This window comes from Dipodomys merriami, unplaced genomic scaffold (genome assembly GCF_024711535.1).
Source record: "Dipodomys merriami isolate MVZ:Mamm:240054 unplaced genomic scaffold, mDipMer1.0.p SCAF_4, whole genome shotgun sequence".
Lineage (NCBI taxonomy): Eukaryota > Metazoa > Chordata > Mammalia > Rodentia > Heteromyidae > Dipodomys > Dipodomys merriami.
Genome location: NW_027205603.1, coordinates 3465280 through 3472224, shown reverse-complemented (window position 1 = coordinate 3472224; position 6945 = coordinate 3465280).

Genomic DNA, 6945 nt, shown 5'->3' with positions numbered 1-6945 from the left:
AGGTCTTGAACTCATGATCCTCCTAAGTGCTTTGATCACATGTATACCCTTCTACATCTAGCCTTTTATTTTATTTTTATGGTATAGTCTCCTTTCCTTTTTCTTTGGTTTTCAATATTCTAATATTCCCATCTATTCTGATGGCTGGAATATGTCTGCTCAAGTACTTAAATTCCAAACATTCACATGAGTGTTGAAGTGCAGCTCTTCTCAGACTTCACTAAGCTATAGAAGACATGTTTGTGACCAAATTATTTTCCTGAGATGCAAGCAAATCCCATGAACATCTCCCCATCGCGGTCTTATCCACCTGCACACTTGCCATCCAGCTTCAGTTCCGTGTGATCAGTTGTGTAGGGAAGTGGGGAGGAGGAAGGAGATGAGCGCTCTACCTGACTAATGAATAGAGCAAATGTCAACCTCGTAGGCTGAGAGGATGAGCATTAACCCTTAGTCCTTCTCCAACTCCTGTATGATATAACCTGAAGGACCGGATGCATAATTTGCAGGTCTAGTGCAAGATGGACATGCAGGGCCTTTTATTTAAAAAGGGATTGAGCAAGTCAAGGTGGAGGCAGCTGAGTATTAAACCAGCGTCAGGCCCTTCTGCCTGTGCAGGTCACACGCCCTGGAGCTGGCGCCCCGACCTGTGGGTGTCTCCTGAGGCTGGGCCGCAGTCAGGCTTCCTAGGGACTTACCTACCATGCTTCTCAGGTGACAGAACCATCTGCACGTGAAGAACCTCCCGCCATCTGGTCTGCTTGTCCCTGGGCCTTTTTGCCTGGCCCTCTCTGGAGGCTTTTCTGAGCTTCCAGGGGGATCTGCCCTTTGATGCCACAGTTCCCGCTTGGTTTTGCTCAGAGCTGGGGAGGGGTAGGAGAGAGCAGTTTGGTTAAGAGTGCACAGTAAACAACCCACTGGTTCTTGCTTCTTCCTGAGGCTGAGGGCCTGTTGCTGGCGTGGGAAAGTGATGACACGTCCCCCAGGGAATCAGAATGGCGGAGCCTGGGCGACGGTGGGGACTGAGCTGTAGGAATACGTGGCTCTGGTTCTGTGTGGGAAGCGGGAAAATGATCACCTCTATGTCTACATCCTAATTCCTCGCACCTGGAATGTGTTACGTTACCAGGACCTATGAATATGTTCATTCACATGGCAAAAGGAACTTTGCTCACCTGATTAAATGAAGGATCCTGGCTTAAGAAGGTGTTCCTTAGTTGCCCAGATACCCATGTGGGTCCAATACAATGACAAGGATCTTTATAAGAGAGAGGCAGGACACTTAGAATCCAAGAGCAAAATGTGAGCAAGGCAGCAGAAGTTGGAATGGTGCAATTGCTTCTTGAGTCACAAACCAGAGACTATAGGCAGCCTGCTGGAGCTGGATGAGCATCTGGAAGGAATGTAGTTCTGCTGTCACCTTGGGTTGAGCTTGGTGGAACCTATTTAGGACTTCTGATCTTGTGGACTGTAAGATAATACATTTGGGTTGATAGGCTATTGAGTTTGTGGTAATTTGTTATGGCAGCAATTGGAAGCTAATACACCCTACATCTCCCATGGATAAACTATTTGGCTCTTGGCTATTCATTCCTCTTTCTCCTTCTCAGGTACTTTGGGAGTGTTATATGTATTGGGTTTTATTGGGTTTCAGATGTTTGAAGAAAATTTAAAGTAGTTGGGTCTTTTATTCATTGAAATCCTATGTAGAAACTCTGTAAAATATGGAAGTGGTTATTCCTTGGGGACCCACAGAGTAGAGCAGGCAGAGGTGGTGCTGGAGTTAGAACCTTAGACTATTGCTACCAACATTCTCTTTTGAGTATTTGAACCCCATCATGCTAGCCCCCACACACCCATGCAACTTGATTTTCCTGCCATCCTTTTCTATCTAGCCTTCCACCCATGAGCTTCTACCTTATGTTGCTTGAATCACACTTATTCAAAAGTGGCTCCTGACCTGGAGTCGGTGGCTCACACCTGTCATCCTAGCGACTCAGGAGGCTGAGATCTGAGGATCAAGGTTCAAAGCCATTCCAGTCAGACAAATCTAAAATCTTACTGTATCTCCAATTAACCAGCAAACACACACACACACACACACACACACACACACACACACACACACACACACACAGAACAGGGGTGTGCCTACTACCACTTAAGTGGTAGAATGCCAGTCTTGAGTGGAAAAGCTTAGGGAGAGACAGCATCCAGGCCCTGAGTTCAAGCTCTAGAAACAGTACTCATGCACACATGTGCGTGCGTGTGCACACGCGTGCACACACACATTTTTTTTTGCCAGTCCTGGGGTGTGAACTCTGGGCCTGGACACTGTCCCTGAGCTTCTCTGTGCTCAAGGCTAGCACTCTACCACTGGAGCCAAAGAGCCACTTCCAGTTTTTTCTGTGTATGTAGTACTGAGGAGTCAAACCCAGGGCTTCATGCATGCAAAGCAAGCACTCTACCACTAAGCCACAGTCTCAGGCCCTCTACCCCCCACTTCCCCACAAATTTTTATGGTGGGATTCTTTTGACTTTGATATGGACATTAACACAGTCTTGTCAGCCTTGAGGTGTCATGAGCCTGCAACACTGTATCTCAGTGCCTGACAGACAGTTGGCTCTCACCAGCCAGCTTCCTGCCTGAGTCTGAGCCCTGCCTCCTTCGCTTCTTAGGGCACCATTGTTTGCATCCTTAACTATAAAAGCGAGATGAAGCTGGGTGCCCAGTGGCTCACACCTGTAATTCTAGCTACTCAGGAGGCTGAGATTTGAAGATCACAGTTCAAAGCCAACCTGGGTAGGAAAGTCTGTGAGACTCTTATCTCCAATAATCTACTTAGAAAAAGCTGGACGTGGTGCTGTGCTCAAGTGGTAGAGGCTCGGGGACAACACCTAGGCTCTGAGTTCAAGCCTCAGGACCAGGAAAAAAAAAGTGAGATGAACGCACCTGAACAAAACTGGTTAGCCAGCAATACATTTGATTGGGAAAATACTTAGTCAGCTTCTTGGGCTTGCCTGTGATAGAGAAATCACTTGTCCTAAGAGCGTGTGGTGAGCTGGAACTGAAAACTATAGATTGCCCTCCCCGTGCTCCCAGAAGCTGGAGGCCTGGTAAAGGCATGTCCACTGTGTTAGTCAGCTCTCTATTCCCGTAACAAATACTGCAAATCATCTGCTTATAACAAGGAAAATTTGGTATGGGCTCACAGATCCATTTCAGCCTGAAGTTAGAAGTCCATTTCTTTGGGTCTGTGATAAGATAATACATCTGAGTGGAGGGGCATGTGTGTTGGGGGAGACACCTGGGAAACAAAGAAGCAGGAAGGGGAAGGGCCCAGTCACCTAACTTCCTCCCACAAGACCTCACCCCCTGAAGGTTTTACCATGTCTCCATAGCACCACAGACCAGTCACAAAGGCTTCAACACGTAGCCTTTTGCGGGGAGGGGATATATTCAAGTCACAGTGTCAAGACAGATCTTCAGAGGCTCTACTTCTGCTCTCTGAAACATCATCAGTAACACACCCCTTCTCTGGAAAGCATTCTGAGGATGGAATCTCCTTTGGGTGAAACTTCAGGGTGCAGAGTTCTCTCAGTTGGACATGAGCCTGAATCCCAGTGCCTGGATACACAACCCAGGGCAGGACTGAAGCACATTTAGATGCTCAAAAACCTCGCCAGCCCAGATGATTAGGTAGGGTAGTGATTCTCAACTGTGGCTGCTCTTTGCCTCTTCTCAGGGGACATTTTGGGTTGTCATGGGGGGCACAGGTAGGGCAGAGTTTACCTGACTTCAGTGGGGCAGCCAGGAATACAACTCGACATTCTACAGTACACAGGACAGGCCCACACAGCAGATTGTTTGCTTATTTTTATGAAATAAAGAGCCAGCTGACCTTGCAAACAGTGCCATCCTTGAGCGAAAAAGCCAAGTGAGAATGTGAAAAACCAATTCCTAGCAGTGGGTGCTAATGGTGCAATGTCTGAGAGCTGAGGATCAAAGTATGAAGCCAGTCGGGGCAGGAAAGTCCATGAGACTCTTATCTCCAATAAAAACTGCCGAGAGAGAGAGAGAGAGAGAGAGAGAGAGAGAGAGAGAGAGAGAGAGAGAGAGAGAGAGAGAGAGAGAGAGAGAGAGAGAGAGGGAGGGAGGGAGGGAGGGAGGGAGGGAGGGAGGGAGGGAGGGAGGGAGGGAGAGAGAGAGAGAGAGAGAGAGAGAGAGAGAGAGAGAGAGAGAGAGAGAGAGAGAGAGAGAGAATATCTGTGGCTCAAGTGGTAGAGCGCCAGTCTTGAGTGAAAAAGCCAGGTGGTAGTTGAGGCCCTGAGTTCAAGCCCCAGTATTGTCTCCAAAAAACCAAAACTCTGTCTATGAACTTACACCTTTACATTGCCTGGCTTCACTGACAATATAACTTTACAATGTAACCTGGTAAATTAGTTACTTTTGTTTTAGGAATAAAAGCATATATGACCCTTCCCCGCCCCCCCCCCCCAAAAAAAAAGGAACCAAAAGTATTAAGAGCTAAATGTCTATCTAAACAACCATCGCCCTCTGCTGGAGAGAATTTTATAAACACGCCATTAAGTGTGGAGGAAAAGAATCAAGGCATGGTTCTAATTTAACTAATGCCATGGATTTTTCTCTTTGGACCTGTGGTGTCTCCTAGGGCAAGGCGTGTGTGTGGTTTTATGAGATCATGTTTTTCTTATGGAGTACCCTAAAAGTTGCATGTTGTTTGATCATAGTTCTCTTCCTTCTCTGCCAATACAGAATCAATTCATGAAATGATATAAAACTTAAGGGAAAAAAAGAAGCAGGCCTGAGGATGTTTTATTTTTAGATTTTTGATTACTTGAAAATTTAGAAAACATAAAGAAGAAAGAGTTAGGTTTATTTCTGTGTTTTCAGGGAAAAAAGCAGTTTGGAGTTCCTTTGCTATAGAAATATGAAAATTAAAATGTTTAAAAATTTGTCTTAGGGGATGTAGCTCAGTAGTGAAGTACTTTCCTAGCATGCTTGAGATCATGGCTTCAATCTCTAATGCCACACACACACACACACACACACACACACACATACACACACACAATTGCTTTTCATTTTGTTCATTTTGCCTAGATGCTATGACAGGTCAAAGAGGGCCCCTCTAAACATACCCTAGTCATCTTTCCATATTATTATGACCCTTCCATTTCTCCCTTCACCTCCCCATTACCTCCCTTATCCTCTCTCCCTTCCCTCCTCTCCCCTCTCCTTCCTTTCCCTTAGAGATTTTGGAGGCAGGAGTTTACTCTGAAGCCTAATCTGGCCTTAAACTTTCTCCCTGCTTCTCATGCTGGGATTCCAGATGTGACTACCAAGGCATTTTGGGGGTGTTGTGAGCGGTGCACAGAGAAGGATTTTCAGGAAAAGACTTAACTCAGCTTCGAGTTAGGCTGCAAACCTCCTCCCCTCCCCCCTTACCCCCCCCCAATCGCCTCAGCCACAGGGCTCTGAGGTCTCTATCTGGAGGTGCATGCTAGTCCTGCGTGCCCGGCTTGTTTTGCTTCACATTGTGTTCTCCAGCTCCATGGGTATGACGTTTACAAGGGTATCGACTGGACACTGATCTCTCCTACCTGAGTGTCCTCACACAGGAGCCCATCCACTTGACCTGTTGCCTGCAGGGGTGACCTTTGATCCCACCTGGGCAGGTAAGTGCCTGGTCTAGTTTCTTTCCTGTGGTCTCCTGCCCAATGCTCCACAAGGTGAGCTATGGTGGAGATCAGGTCCAGGAGTTTGGGTTGATTTCTGGGAGACATCCCCGTGGGGCCTCTACCCCCTGCTACTGGGACTGGCCGCTCTCCAGCCTCCCATCCAACTGCTGCCATAGGATCTCTTCCTTCCACTGCCTGTGGCATTCTTGGTGACCCTTCCTGGGTTTGCATGTTAGCCTAATTTCCCTCAGAGAGCCAAGGTTTGCACGCATGGATAGCCCAAGAGTGTGCTGTCCAGTTGCTCGCTGTGGTGGGCAGCGGGGGCTCCAGCCCCACGGCTGTTCAGTGAGCCTCAGGCATGCTCTGGGGAGAGCCCATCCACGGCCCTATTTTCTGTTGGCCAGGGAGCCAGAAGCCCCTTGTGTTTCTGTGAGGAGCAGGCATGGGTGGGGCTTCATGGCCCTCCCTACTCCTGGGTTTGCACCTGCCAGCACTTTCTGCTGTGACATTACACCTGTGCAAAGCCAGGGGCCGGAGAAGAGAGGCGGCTTGGCAGAGAAGTGATCTGGGATAGGGAGCCAAGCCATCTGCACTGTCTTTCTTGACCTAGGCATTTGCTTTGGTGGTGCTGTTTTCTAGTAGTTTCATTGTGTTTAGAAGTGTAGTTTAGTCCAGTGATAGGAGGTGCAGTGACGGTAGCCTCTTCAGATGCCTGAGGGCCAGTAACACCTGTACCTCCTCTTCCCCTCACTGCCCTTTGCCTCCTGGCTGGGCCGGAACCTTGTGTTTCAGGGTTGGGAAGGGGGCCTCCTCCTGAAGAAGAACGTGGAGGGACGGTCTTGATTTTCAGAACTGTGGGGGTGGAAACACTCCTATTCTCTCAAAGGTGTGTTATTCAAAGGTTGGAAGTCATATTGCTTTGAGATTTTGAATTCACTATTGTTTTCATAATTCTAGCTTTACTGTGAACTCCAAAAGCTAAATTCTGGTTCTCCAGTTTTTGAAGAGAACACATCTCTTTTTCTTTCTTCTGTTTGTCTCTCTGGAAGCTTCTTTCCTCTTCAGTGTTAAAAGTTCACCACAACAAGTGAGCTTGTTGTGGGTCTGGACAAGGACGTGCCTTTAGTTTGGGAGTTGCTGATTGGATGACCTCACCAAAGGCTGCTTCCATCTCCTCTCTCTTCTTTCTCTGGGAATTCCTATCACTCAATTGCTGTTTCCTAAAAATACTTTTCTTCCGTG